Here is a 14,725-nt window from a genome sequence, read left to right as displayed (position 1 = left end):
TTCAAGATTTGAACTGAGAAGTGGATGCAAACTTTGGTAGGAACAAGTTTAACCAAAGGAGGAACAGATATTTCTTCCTGCAGAAAACAGATTTCATTTTTTGGTTTTGGTACCCGTAGCCTGTGGTGTGGGAAGAAAAAACACTTGGCAGGATTGGAATTCATACGGCATTTGAAGTCATTTTCACATGTTTAGAATGGTTAAAAAACAAATCACGTTGTTAAAAGAAAAGGCTGCAAAAGTTGTCAGGCCAAATGTACTTGAACAATAGCTGTTGAGGAGATGTCCTTGGCAACTGAAGAATATGTGGATTTTAAAAACATGGTAAATTGTATGTTGATACCCTATTATGGTTTCAAAGGGATTATGCATACAAACTCCTCTGTGCAGAGAGGTGGTTGCATGTATAAAATGACACTTGGTGCTACATTTGCTCTTTATTATATGAGGTATATTTATTTTTAGTTTCATTCATGTAGAAATGGTATGTTCCTAACACTGAGAAGTATTCTGATATTTTCCTCTTTCTATTGCAGCAAATTGATAAGAAGTATACTCTGAATTGATAAGAGCTAATATCTGAAGCTAATAAGAAATTTTATCAGATTTTTTTTTTTTCTGTTATATGTTTGATTTGCCTCATTCCTGCATGTGTGGTATGAGCAGTGAACTCGAATTATGCTCATGTATCCTTTAGGAAAATTTGCCATTCGCTACACAATGAAAATGCACACCAAGTCTTCAAAGAGTTTCAGAAATGGTCCAAGTTACAGTGTGTGCATATCTATCTTTTAACTTTTAGGGCTTTTTAGGCACTGAGGTACCTTTCCCATACACAAATAACAGGAGACCAGTTAAAAATAGGATTAAAGTCAGGAGGGAGAAAATTCATTTCCTCAGACCCTCAGAGTCAGCGTGGGAGGCTGCTTGAACACGTTGTAAAAGTCACATAAGGCATCTGCATCTGAATACAAGCAAGCAGAAACAGTGGTCTGCTGAAAGCACAAATGTTAGGAGTTGTTCAGACTACAAAGCTATTCTTGAGCATATGGGTATCTGCCCCTAACGAATCCAACAGAAAGCAGCCAGGCTGTGTTGAGTCAAATACAAGCTGAACACCGAGATCTAAAAAGGACTTTGAAGAGCAGAGAGTCTGCAACATAAAAGTAAATGATAAACTGCATAGATATCAGAAGGTGGGTAGCTGTAAGAGCACTGGTGGGCATGCAGGATCACTGTGCTGCTGAGAGGACATGAGAAGAATGAAAAGATGGTTTAATTGTTCATCACAGGGGAATTTGGGCAGGTGTTATGCTGAGTGACAAGGATGAGAAGGTGTCATCTTGCTGACATATAGAAACAGAAGTGCTGGAAGAAACTGGCAAGCTGGGCGTGGAGATGTTTCCCTGTGTTGCACAGAGCATAGCCCGTGCTCTGAAGAGGCAGCATTGCTGACAGAAAGCATGCCACGTGCCAGGATGCTGCAGCTGGGATTTGTGAATCTGCGCTGCCCTTCTTGGATTTCACATTACAAAAAAATAAATAAATTTTAAAAAATGGCAAAAAGGAAGAAGTGATTTTGAAGAGCAGTGATGGTCCTGGGAGGCTGAGATCTCCCTGGGGAGCAGTTTCTCTCCTTGGCACACTCCAGCTGGCTGTCTTTGCCTTCTCCTTTTCTCTCACACAGGTGGGCACAGCCATCCTGCTGTGGTCAGCTCGTGCAGCCTGTAACTAACATCACTGTGCAAGTCCATCCTTTCCAAAAGCTAGCTCTTGGTAAATGCTCATCTTTAGCTTCTCCCCTGATTTGTGAAACTGGAGAAAAATAATGGAAAAAATGCATGGTTAGCCTTTTGGATATTTCATGAGATGGCTGTATTATTTATAAATAATGTATGACTTTGAAGCTACACACTTTCTCCCCAGGTTATGTGTCTTATATAACTGAATGGTATGATTTACCTTAAATTGCCCATCCGACATGCATCGTGAATCTCTGCACACCACTGTTTCTCTTATCCACAAGTGAAGGCCATGCAGGATAGGAGATTTGCATAAAATGATTTCTTCATGTAAATGTGATCAGGCTGAGGCTCCAGCATCTTGTTATAACATATGTACCAATCCTCTTGAATTGGGTCAGCGTCTACCTCGGTAATTGAATCTATTTGTTTGTTGCTGTAGTTTCAAGAATTAGCACTGAGCAGGATGCATGCACTTAGGTGCTTTTGCTGTAGTCTTTGTATCCTTGTCTTATCCTAAGGCTTCACTTAAATAAAGCACTGGGCGAGGGTCGGGAAGGGGTCCCCAATGAGGCTGCCTCCGGCTCCTGCCCAAATGGCTTCAGGGATGCTCCTCACCTTATCTTCAGTGGCCCTGACCAGGCAGCTGGCTCCCGTGCAATTAAAATGGTGTGTAAGCCGGGGAGATAAGGGTCCCTGTCGTCCAGGCAGCGACATGGTGCCCTTCAGTAGAAGGAGTGCACTGTAAGCTGCGTTTAGTCCCTAGGAGAAAAGGCACCATTCAACGATGTAGTGAGCCTGAGCCGAATTCTTTTTCAGACTGCCTTGGAGGCCATAGATTTTAGGTGTAACGCTCTTCAAAAATGAAACTGGTGGTAGAAGTCCTGAGCAGGAGCTGTGATGAGGAAAGCTGCGGTACATGTAACTAGGCAGCGGACAAATCTTGTTCTGACAGCAAGCTTGGGGACTGCCTTGATCAACAGCTCAGAAGTGCTCTTCACCTGGGATTGACTCCGTTGTTTTTTCCTGGTTTCGGTTAGAAGCTTCTCTCTAACCTTGGGCACAAACTCATTGAGTCTTTGCTGTGGGAAACCGCAGGACTTGGGTTCTCCGCTGCTCAGGTAACGGGGGAAGAGGCTGACCAGAAGAGAGCCGAGGGTTTTCAGGGGAACCCAGTGTGACAACCCCCTGGTAGTTTGGCGCGGGTTCGGTTCAACTCCAGCTTTACTTGATCTGTCCCAGCAAGTCAAGGTGCTCCTGCGGCCTGCTGTCGGCCAGGGAACGTCGGGGCTGGGCCTGGCACTAGGGCGGATCCTGGTCCGTGTGTCACTCTCCCCATAATAATGCAGGTGGCTCTCTGCGAAGCTGCTGCACTCACTGGGCTGGAGATGGCCCTGTGTTTGTGTTGTGCTGCCCCGGTGTAACCAAACTCTGAGTCTGGGTAATCCAGAAACTGAATAATATGACCCTGATCCCACTGGTTTTAGCTCTGCATTTGTACAGCTTTGAGTGTTGGTTTTATGCTTTTTTTGTTTTGTTTTATTTTTTAACCCCTAAGTACTGTTTTTGTCTGAACCTCTTCATTCATGGTCTCTCTATCCTTGTTCAGTTTGCTTTCTTTCTGTTCTTCCAGCTCCTTGGATAGCCATCTTACCCCAGCTTCTGTGATCTTCCCCTAACCTCGTTGTCTGTGCTTTACCTGAAGCATGAATAAATGAGATAATGAGACACAGGCCAGTCATCCCAATTACATTGTATATGTATGCATATGTATGTCCTAACGTCTCCCTTGTCTCTCATCTTTCTATCCTTTTATACAGCAATCTCTGGAGGACGGGATTATCTTTTGGTGTGTTTCTAGCATGTTGACACTGCTGCGGTGTGAATAGCATTGACTGATGGTATATGTTTTTGAAAAACTGGAGCTGTATTGTAGTGTTCATTTGGGCTAGTAATGGCCAGCAAATTACCGTGAAACCTAGCTTGTCATCACTGTCAATAAAGTATTTTCCTGCATTCAGGTTGTCATTGTACAGCTTTTATTTTTGAAGTCAGAAGGGTAGATAAAATGTGGTGGGTACAGCCCATCATAATTATTTGATGCATTTTATATTAATGTTAATGCGTTCTGAGTAATGGTTTATGGGAAAGATGTGCTAATTTAGGTAATGGCGGTAGTATTTTGATCAGGTGTGTAGTAAATGCAGAAATTTGAGGGTATATTTTGAAGGCTTCTCCATCTTTCTGTAATTACCAGATAGATAATATGAACTTGCCAGATCCAGCATGCTAATGATTGCCTTCCAGCTTTTAGAGAGACAGAAATTATACACTAGCTGTGTCTGAACGAGATTTTTCTTTGGTAGTGTAATAAAACATACAATACTTTGCTCGCTTGCCGTTTCGTAAACATCCATGAATATGTCCCTGGTCTTTCAATACAGAAAATAATGAAGATGAAGCTAAATCTACTTTAAGAGTACTCAAATGGCTATTGATGGCTTGGGAATGCTGGGTTATCAATAGTGGATGAACTGCTTTGCTGTTGTCTGACACTTTGTAGGGGTGTCTCGTGAATCATTTTCAGATAAAAGGTGAATGTTCTTGCTGTCCAATTTTGCTCCTCTTAAATTGCTACATTTTTCAGCTTCATCTGCAGATTTCCTGGAGCAAGCTCTCTGTGGCTGAGGTGCAGGGTACTTTCTTAGTGAGATGCCTTTTCAAGCTGTGCTGCTTGATTAAAGGCATGTCTGCTGAGATCGTAGCATGCGATGATCATCTGCTGTGCTTGTATTCCGCAGACAACTTATGCCATTAAGAGGAAGGTAAAGAGAAGGGTGGTTGGATAATATCCTTAAATATACCATGTACCCTTGGTGCCTCGCAGTTAGGTCTTGAATAATGGGCAAGGGAGCACGTTGGCTATTGTGCCACTAGCCATTTCATTAGTTACACCTTGCTGTATCTTATTTTTAGAGGAACAATTGGCAGCCCCAAAACTCCCCCCTGTTGGAGGGAGTTCTTTCCAGTATATATTTTCTTCTGAAATACATTGGGTATGGGAGATTTACTCAGAGGGACACAGAGAGCTTTAGTCTTTCATCCTTATTTCCATCACATTGGGACTGTGTAGGCAAATGAGCAGTTGAGGGTAGCGAGTCAGCCGTTAGATGAAGGAAAAAAAGAAGTGGTAGAAGCTGCAGCAACAATATTCCTGAGTCTGCAGGAAATCATCTAATCCCTAGTTGATATAAAACACTCTTAAATTCACCAAAGCTTTTGAAATGGGCTTCTCTGTTTCAGAAGTAAGTGATGCAGCCCCAAGGCAATGAGTGGCATGAGTTTGCTGTGGTGCTGCTGCAGGAAGGCCTTTGGAGATGAGACCATAACACCACTTGGTTGTTCGACTCCAGAGACGTGAACCAGATCACACACTGTTGGAGAACACTCTGCAGGATGCAGGGCGAGTCCTTTGTGAGCTTATTCTGTTTGATTTATTCTGAAAACAGAAAAAATGAGATGCTGCTATTAAAAGTATCTGTTTCAGGCTGGTCTGTGCTCTGAGTAAGCAGTGAGACTCAACGTTCTCCTGTGCTTTTTCCAAGGTGCATAGAGTAAACTCTTGCCAGGCACTTATTTGTATGATGAGTTTCAGTGTCTGTAACAGTTGGATTTCTCTAGCCAGGGTGAGGACTGAAAGATGGTGCCTGAAGCTTTGATTTGGCCACAGAAACCTCATTAATGGGTAATGAAGGGAGGAGGTGGAACACAAGGAAATCAGCTTTTATGTTTCTGGCAGACTGGAAGGCTGCTGCTTATTCTCTGGCCTTTCCTGTCTTTCCCCCCACCCTCCAGGATCTCCCCTTGAATTTGCTCTAGCCAATTACATGAAATTAAGCTTTATTATATGAAATTAGACTTTATTGAAACTACTGCATCAGACAGTGGTGAGATCTCTTCCCCTTTCCCCCCCGTCATTTTTTCCAGTAGCTGAAGAGGCTGCTGTTGACATCTAAGTGTATTGCTGAGTTGCTTTAAAAACTACTTCAGTGCTGGGTCATGGGAAAGGTTTTCAGAGCAGTATTTTACACTGATGCATCTATAACTCTAGCAGCAGCCATCAGCAGCACCACTGCTTTCGCTTCTTCAGTAAATAAATAAACCTCACAGTGATTTTTCCTGGGCTCTGTGCGCCAGTTCCATGAATTAAAATGCACAAAAAGAATACAGCGTGAGGGCGGGTGGTTGTGTACTTACCAGTTACCATGGCAATAATTAAGGGCACACTTACACCAGTGGACCCAGGAGCACTCAGAGCTGGGGATGCCATATCTGTGACCCATCAGGATGAGACTGGGAAATGTGTCCCCGCCCTTTTCTTTTCCCTCTCGCCCCAATGCAGTGTGGTTTGTGTAGGGACAGCACCTAGAGACGAGGCCTGCCTGGTTTTCCCTGGGCAGGAAGGATGCTCTATGGCAGAACCTCAAGCCTCTGGCATGTCTAAAAAAGACAGTTTGAACAAAATCCACAGCTAATGTCAATTAGTATAGCGTTATTAACAGGAACAAAGCATTAGCATTTCATAGTTGTGAAGAACTGTACTACGATATCATATCATTCGTATCACATATTATTCTACTGTTTTCTGCTATTGGTGCCAGCAATGCTGAGAGATGAGGTAAAGCAGAAGAAATGCTCTAGACCAGCTGTTCCCAAAATGTCCTATGGCTGCATACCTGCACTCCTTCATGGACTTGGCTGTGAAGGTGAATATGCTTTAGTGGTACAGGCTCTTCTTGATATTTCTGACAAAAGATGATCTTTTTTGACCTCATTTTGACTAGACACGTGTTTCTTTCCACTCCTGTGTTGCTCTTCTTTTCCTCAGCCTTATTCTTGCCTCATCTCACTCTTACAACTCTCCCGAGTGTACTTCCCTCTGCAGCCACTCTTCCTATTTTATCAATCTGTATGTTTTCTTTTTTTCCCCAAATGGACTTACATTACTTTCCTGGCTTTCTCTTGACTCTTTGTTGCCACCAGCCTCTCAGGTCTCAGTTGCTGCCTCCTTTGCCCTGTGTCCTCCTGCCTCTGCTAAGGCACTGCCAGATTCCCCTTGTACCAGTTGGATGAATCTCAGTTCACCCTGTTCTCATCCAAATGGTTCCCAATCTCCCTTTTCACACATTTTTTTTTCTCCTTAGCTTTTGCCTGGACTGACTGACTCTCTCACCCTCCTTCCTCCATATTTTCTTGCCCTCTTTTGCCCTGCTTTTCTCCCTGCCCCTGCAGCCAAATTTCCTTGCTCATCCATTATCTTCCCCTCACATCTCTTAGTCCTGATTTTCCCCTCTTTTCCTTACTTTTCTGTTTCTTTACTGTTCCTGTTTTCACAGTATTACGCCTCTCCCATTTCAGAGTGCAATAAAAAGCATCTCTCTGACAAAAAGCTTTTTCTTGGTTCATGTCAAGTCCCTACTTCAAAAAGCAGAGATACTGGAGCTTCTCAAAGGAAAAGGATGCCAAGACCTTTTAACTTGGGCAAGGAAAGACATTTTTCTTTGGCTTTATTTTCACAAACACAAGCATTGTTTTAATGAAAATTTAGCATGAGGCTGCATTTTTTAAACAGTTGAAAATGGCTCTGAAAGAGAGAAGTGCCAGACAGCTTTAGTAAGCAGTGCTGCTGCCAGCCTCACCTCTGTTACTTATCATCAGGAAATGCTGTTACCGTCTTCCAAGTCCTTTTTCTCAACATGTTGGCAAATACGTAGGCTTGGAAGATTTAATATGATGCTGCAAATTTTGCAAGGCTCCCAGCAGAGTCAGTTATCCAAGGAGAAAGAGCTGGGTGAGCAGTGAACTGCTGCCTGCCTTGGCGTCTCAGAAGAGTCAGTTTGGAAATGAGATCCCCACTTTGGAGTTGAGCGTTATTTGGGAAACCCTTGATGTTAGGACTGCACATGTATATCTATATATGTATAATCCTTCCGTCAGAATTAGTTCTATATACATACATATATATATTTCTATATATGTAAATCAAAGGCATCTCACAAATTACAGGAGCCTGTATCACCATGGCCATCCTATTTTATAGAAGGGTCAGATTGGGACACTGACATCCAGAAGACAGCTGTCAATACTGCACAAAATTTGCAACTGCTGAAATAGATTTCTGGATGTTTAATGAGGCAATTAAGAGAACAGTTCCACCAGCCTTATATTGTCCAGGGTCTGTCTGTCACATTGTACTTTCGCCTAGATACTAAAAGGAAGGCGTGATCCTTGGTGAGTTAATAAAAATAATTATTTTATGCTGGGGAAAAAAATTCAAGAAAAAATGAGCTGCATAAGATTTGTCTGTGACATTTGAAGTCCAACTCTGAGTTTGTCTGAGCAACTTATCTTTGAGTATTTGCAGGAGAGGGAGCAAGAAAATATGAATGAAAGCATCTCAGTTGTGTCTGAGCTTTCGGATAGATGAATAGAATTTCTGGTGACTCCATCTGGCTGGAAGGTCTATCTGTGTGATCTCTTCTCTGGCAGATGGAATATAACACTAGGAGGAGTCCTTTGATTATCAAAGCATGGGAATGACTCCAGTGCAGTATCACCCTGAGACACCCCTTTCTTTCAGAGTGACAGGTGATGTTTCTGGGATGTTAGAGAAAGCTGATTTCCCCCTGCTGCACTGAACATGTGTATGCCAGATTTTCTTTTGGCAGTATTAAACCTGTCCACCTTGCCTGTCTGTTGCTGGCGAGGAAAGAAATGAAAATACAGAGCATGCATATAGAGAACATACTGAGTACAAAGGGACTGAAGGAAGAGAATATCTTCATTAATATATAGCAGTATATGTTTCTTTTACAAAAGTGTTCAGGTTCTTGAATTTTCTATGAAATACATTTTAGAACACATAAAAGATGATTAGGCTGACATTTCCTTAACATAGAGGTTCTTTCTCAAATAGTGTAGCATTTTTCCCCCCACTATTGTTAGCTTTCTCTTTTCAGTCATGTCTGCAGCATCCCATTGAGCACTTTCTCACGTCTGTCAAGATTTCTCCTTGCAACACACAGTGTTGCAAGTGAACCTACCAGCAGTCTCGCATCCAAACCTTTCTTTAATTTCAGGGAATAACATTCAGCTTAGTCTTGTGAGCATGAGCAAGTAACTAAGGGAGCCAACATCAGCCTTCACTTAATTGCAGGCCATTTAAATGTCAGAAAGGAGCTGTGGGTGTCAGTGACTGTTTGGCAGGGGAATGTGAAAAGACTATGCAGCCATGGGGGCCGTGGTTCAGCAGGGGTTTCCTCTGATGTTTGGGGAAATGTGTGCTGGGGAAGACAGCCTCAACCCTCTTCTGCCCACATTGTCCTCAGTCACTACTCCCCTTGCTCTGGAGGAGGCTGGGAGAAAGTTGTTTCCTACAGCCAGACTGTGCCTTTTTCAGCTTACCCATGCTCATCATTGTAGTTTGGGGTAGAGAATTAGTGGTCTGAGCCATACGTCAATCCAAATTAATAAAGATGTGTATAGGTCGTCTTTGGGGACAGGGATGCTTATGGAGTACTCCTCGCTGTCCACCCACGTGGCTCTTGATGGATGACCTTCCCCCTTTCACCAGCTACCTCCTATAGCCTTATCTGTGACATTAGTTTACATTTCTAAAGGCAGTCTGAGCTTCCTTCCTCAGAAACCTAGGGTGGCTTATGTGTTAGGAACAGTCAGGTTTTGGGGGGATTTTCTTAAGTGAGAGGAAGAATTACTCTCTGTGAAGATTCCCTGCACAATTCCTGGGTACATTCTGATATCCACCCACTTTGTTACACCTCTTGGGCCATCATGCTTTTCAATGTTAGATCCTTAATCGTAGCTCATGGAATTATCTCCAGGAAATGCCACTACAGTCGTCTTGACGTTGGTCTTTCTTTCACTGTCTCTCACTACTGACCAGCACCAAGCAATACAGACCTGATTCTGTAAACATCTGAGGTTACAAAGAAGTAGGGACATCAGCTGGTTATTCTACAAACTTTAATTAAAATAAAAATGTTTACTACTTTTTAACTTTTTTGTTTGCTTGTTCTGTGTCACTATTTATAAAGCCTTTCCTTTTAAATTCATTAAACTTAGTTTTCTATTAGTACTCCTGATGTGCCTGTATGTAGTTGGCATTGGTGATTAATATATTTAATGGAGTTTCTGTCTTGAATGCGTTTGCTTTGGCACTCATCCTGATTTTTTCTCTTTGCTATTCACGTTGGCCCCCTGAGACGCTTTCTGATTTTTTTTGGCATAACATTAATTTTGATTTCATAGCTGATAGCATTATTATTTTATCAAATAATATGATAAATTGTTACAGCTATCCTGCAGTAACAGCCAAAGCAATGATGCTTTCTAATGGCGCACTTTACCTCTGCTGTATTATCGTCGCCCATTTCATTATTGGCACGTTGATTACAGCTGTGTTTCTCAGGGGCTATGAAATATTCAGCAGCGTGGAGTAGCCTGTGGAGCATCGCAGTCCTTGCAGCCAGACACCTACCCTCAGAGGCAAAGAAGGACCAAAAACTTTGCACATTTAAAACCGATGTGGAAATTCCTGCTTGCTTTAGCTTTCCCTACAGCACTGGCTAGAGATGCATGCTAATTAAAAATTGCCACTTTGCTTATCTTGTGATTGGATGGGGCAAGAATTAGAATACATACACAGTTAATGCATTTCTGCCACATTTACCTGGCAAAGAAGGAAAGAAATGTTGGTAACATTGATGCCTGTGTCATTGCGAGGCAGTTGGCGTTTTGGGTGGAGTTGGAGAAAAAATCTGTGTTAAGGGCAAAAATTAATGCTGCAGGTCATTTTCTCACACTTTGTCTCTCTGCAGGACTAGGCACCAATGATTGACTGAAATGTGCAATATTTTACCAAGTAGGAAGCAGATAAGATTTTTATAAACAGGATACTTCATCATTAAAGCAAAGAAACAATTGCTTTGACCTTGACACTGAGTGAGTAAGGCCAGCATTGTGATAATTGAGAATGTAACCAAGCAACAGTTCTGTAGTAGCTTGCACTGCATTATTTTTAGTAGACTACGCCAGTAATGGGGAGGCCTGAACTAGCAAAACAGCTGGTTAATGCTTGCAAAAAAAAAAAAAAAATTATTTCTTTGTGCAAAGGGTTTGAGTTGTAATATGTGCTTACACTAATTGTAATTTGGGCTTATGTCAAAAGAAAGTAATTGAATCAGCATATCCTTCTGTGGTCTGGGCAGGCAGATAGCCTGACAGGATCCCTGATTTCTTAAGCTGCTTTAGAAACATGAGTCTCTTCTGAAAATTAGTGGTGTAGAAGAAATGGCATATTCCTTCAGACCTAGCCTGTTTTAAATCTACTTCCACTTACTTTGGCAGTAATTAGAATTCCTAATCCTACTGGTTAGCACTGTATAGCTTTATTTATTTGAGAAGTTGGACCATTGCTTTAACTAATCTAGTTTGGAAAGTTGTTCAAATGAGTTATAGCAGCCAACTGCTGAAGATGTGCTCCAACTTTGGTTTAAACTAGTCTTTCAGTACTACAGCGAACCAGTTCCCTACAAAGTTAAAAGTGTAAGACCCCTTACATTTGGAATAAGCATCCAGGGAAAAGAAGGTATTTTCTTCCATATCAATTTACAAACCAAGCTAGGTTGTGGTGTGTGTTGGTTTTTTTTGTTTGTTTGTTTTTTCCAGAAGCTTCTCTAAGGGTACTGTCACTGCGTGGGTATAAACTACCCTAATTTTATGTATATGAGCCTTTCATTCTGATCTGGTCCATGAAATCCGTACTACTGGAAACAATATATAGATGAGAGAATAAAAAATTCAAAATTCTCAACCTAAATTCTTCATAAGATCTTTGAAAGTCAGAAGATATTAAACAAACAAAAATAATGAGTTTAAAAGCTATATTAGTTATACTGGGGCATTTTAAGTACAGGAAGGAAAACTCTTTCTAAAAGTATTTTTCTCTGAATATGATTTTAAATTTGAAGAAACGGGAGGTAATGTATATTCTCTGTTATTTTCTCATAGTGTGGCATAATTGAGCTCATGTTCAGAGCTGTGAAATTTTCTTTCCTTTTTTTGCCTAGGAGGAAACGTTTGTCAATACCGTATATCGCCAGAACATCAAGCCCTACACAGACTCCAAGGTAATTATTTATGCGTCTGCTTTTTGTTTCCTGTGGTGGTCAGCTTGGCTTTAGTTCAACTTTATGAAGACACCTGCAATTTATGAGCATGCGGGTGCTAAGCAATCACACTGGGTAGCAGTGATACTACAAATAGCTTTTACGGAAGCTGTTGCTTACAGCTTCATGACCCATAATTTGCTGGGTAAGATGTAAGCGTGTGTATGTAAAATAAAGATATGATACATTCTGAAAATGCAGTTCTTTCCATGTCTTCAGAAGCAGTACTTCCAGCCCCAGCTGAAAAAGGTGAAATCAGCTGGATATGTTTATTTTCATGCTTATTTAGAAAACCTTTCCTTACCTCATTATCTGCCTCTGGTGCTGGGAGGTTTGCTCGGTAGGTCTGTTTTGATTAAGGAAACCAACAGGTGCCTATCAGAAATTGTCATCTTTGCTCACTTTGCCAAGTTCTTAAAAGCTGCTGCTGCTGTGTTTGCTGTAGATGCCACAGATCTATACATTGCATTTGGTTGTTTCAAAGCCTCTTCTGAAAGCATAGCTAATGAGGTCTCCATGTGTATGGACAGAAAATAAATAACAGAATAGACAGCTGGGAGTTTGTATTTCACAGTCAAGTTACAAAGCAGGATGTCAGAAGGTACAGAGATTACAGTAGTTAAGAAGTTAGCCTGGGCATGCGATCTGCCATTGTATCTGGTACCACTGCATGGAGACCAGCGAGATCAAGTCTTCAGTATATAGGGTGCTGCTTTTATTCATTTCTGAAGCTCTGATGAGATTTGAACAAAATCAATTTTATACTTCATTGCCATTTAAATAATTAAGATCTCCCAACATCTAGCAGGTGTTGATTTTTCAAAAACTGCATTTTTTGAAAAAGTATCCCAAACTTTGTTGTGTGGTTGTTTCTAGTAAGTGATAATGTGGCACTGGACCAAAAGATGAATCTAGTGGCGGTAGGGCTAAACCTCTGCTTCTGGTTATTCAAAATGGCAAGGTAACAAATAGATCTTGAGAGAATGAGCTGTTTTCCAAAGCTTTGGCAGTCATTTGCACTTTCACTATTTTTTTTTTTTTTTTGGAACCAAACTGAATTCAGGAAAAGAAGAAATCTTTTATTTTGGTAGGAGAAGGACAGACGGCTGCTTAGTGACCTGCAGGCTTATCACTAGACTAGGAGCTACCTTCTTTACATAGAATTAGATTTTCTTGGTGATGGTGGGTTGTTGTTGTTGTTTTTTAAGCTAGTGAAGTGTTGAAGTGTGTTTTCGAATCCTAGTGTTAGCTATTTCGACTTTATCAGCCAGTCAGCTGAGTGATCACCCGTATTTGTAGTTTGAGAGATTTTTCTCAAGCAGTTGTATTAGGGCAGACCAGTGATGAATGGGGTGTTCAGTTCTTTCTGAATATAAGGTGTTAACCTGTACAGTTCATTTTGTAGTATGCAATGCACTCACTTTGTGGTTCAGTTGAGAAATACTGTGGACACTGCAAGTCCCTTTCTTAGCACAAAGATAGCCTTGAAACTTTCCAGGGAATTAATGCTATTTTAGGGCATACCAAGCTGGTATTCCTCACTTTCAGCATGTTGATAAGACCACAAGTGAAAAACTTTCAAGGTAACCACAACATGCTGACTGACCTTGTGCATGTTCCTAGCTTCTCCTAAAGGAAAGTTCATTAACTGAGACAAGCTTAATGGTTTAACTGATTTTGTGAAGCAAAAGCTGAGAGCACACCTGTGGTAGCATACTGGGTTACACAACTTGTTTTACTTGGTATCTCCTAAGCTACAGTGAATGAGTTTGTGTGAATATACTCCAAGCCCCTCTCTGAGTCTCTTTTTATTATCCACACATAGTGCAGAGATGCTTCAGTCCCAGATCTTGTGCCCACATGAAATACATAAATATAATTGGTGTATAATTGATGGAAATATTGCTTCTTGGTAGTAATTGCCTTTAAAATGAACATAGAAATCAACAAACCTGGCCAGACACCTTAAAGGTAAAATCCATATAAAATCAATTTAATACTACGCATGCTTCTAATACCTCTGGAAGCCAGAGCATTGTGATAGCTGTCTTTAATCTGTCAGAGATGAAGTGTTTTAGTTCCAAACTCCTGTTCTCTGTGATCTTGAAATGAAACACCTCTGCAAGGTGAGGGGGTCTTTCTCTTTCCTGTCGAATCACTCATCATTTTGGAAATTCTGTTTGCAATAAGGCTGTGTAGATGACTCTGCTGCATTTCTAAAGGACCTGGATATGTTGAGCTCTTGCACAGGAAATCAGAAATTGTGAACAGGTTATCATGCTGTGTAATACTCCATCAGCATTAAACAGCCAGACTACATCATCTGAGTACAGCTGTAGGTCCAGCGGTTTTTCCTGCTGGGTCAAAAAAGTTGAGAATCTTGGAGCTGGAAAAAAAAAAAAAAAAAAAAAAAAAGATTTATTTTGGTGGGGTTTCAGGGTCTTTTAAAAATCTGGATTTACTTCTCTGCTCCCATTTGTAGTACAACCCAGAAGCAGCTGTTTTGCCTTAAGTGAGGCTGAGTGGTAAAGACAGGATCTTTTCAGCCAGCTTTATTGCTGGAGAAATAGCATCAAACTGCACCCTGGCAGTGTGGGATTTTTGGCTGTGTTAAAAAACAACCAACCAGCCCTGGGTCAACTGGCGAGTGTAGTTTAGAGAGTGGCTGAAGGAAGTGTGTTCAGATTGAGGTCAGGAAGGCATGTGTGGCTAGCAATAAGGGAGGTGTGTAGATTG

The 14,725-nt window shown here is 41.3% G+C and overlaps 1 protein-coding gene across 1 annotated transcript in view; it reads left to right on the top strand.

Annotated features, from left to right (window-relative positions):
- Positions 1-14,725, top strand: part of PAG1 (phosphoprotein membrane anchor with glycosphingolipid microdomains 1) — a 109,001-nt gene that overhangs the window by 14,038 nt on the left and 80,238 nt on the right. Inside the window, exon 2 of the mRNA XM_080578990.1 lies at positions 11,891-11,950. The gene's annotated coding sequence lies outside the window, so the exon portion shown is untranslated. The remainder of the gene's footprint in view (positions 1-11,890; positions 11,951-14,725) is intronic.

This window comes from Anser brachyrhynchus (assembly GCF_964034855.1).
Source record: "Anser brachyrhynchus genome assembly, chromosome: 2".
In the NCBI taxonomy this organism is placed as follows: domain Eukaryota; kingdom Metazoa; phylum Chordata; class Aves; order Anseriformes; family Anatidae; genus Anser; species Anser brachyrhynchus.
The sequence above is the reverse complement of the archived record's forward strand: the minus strand, read 5'-3'. Positions and strand labels throughout refer to the sequence as shown.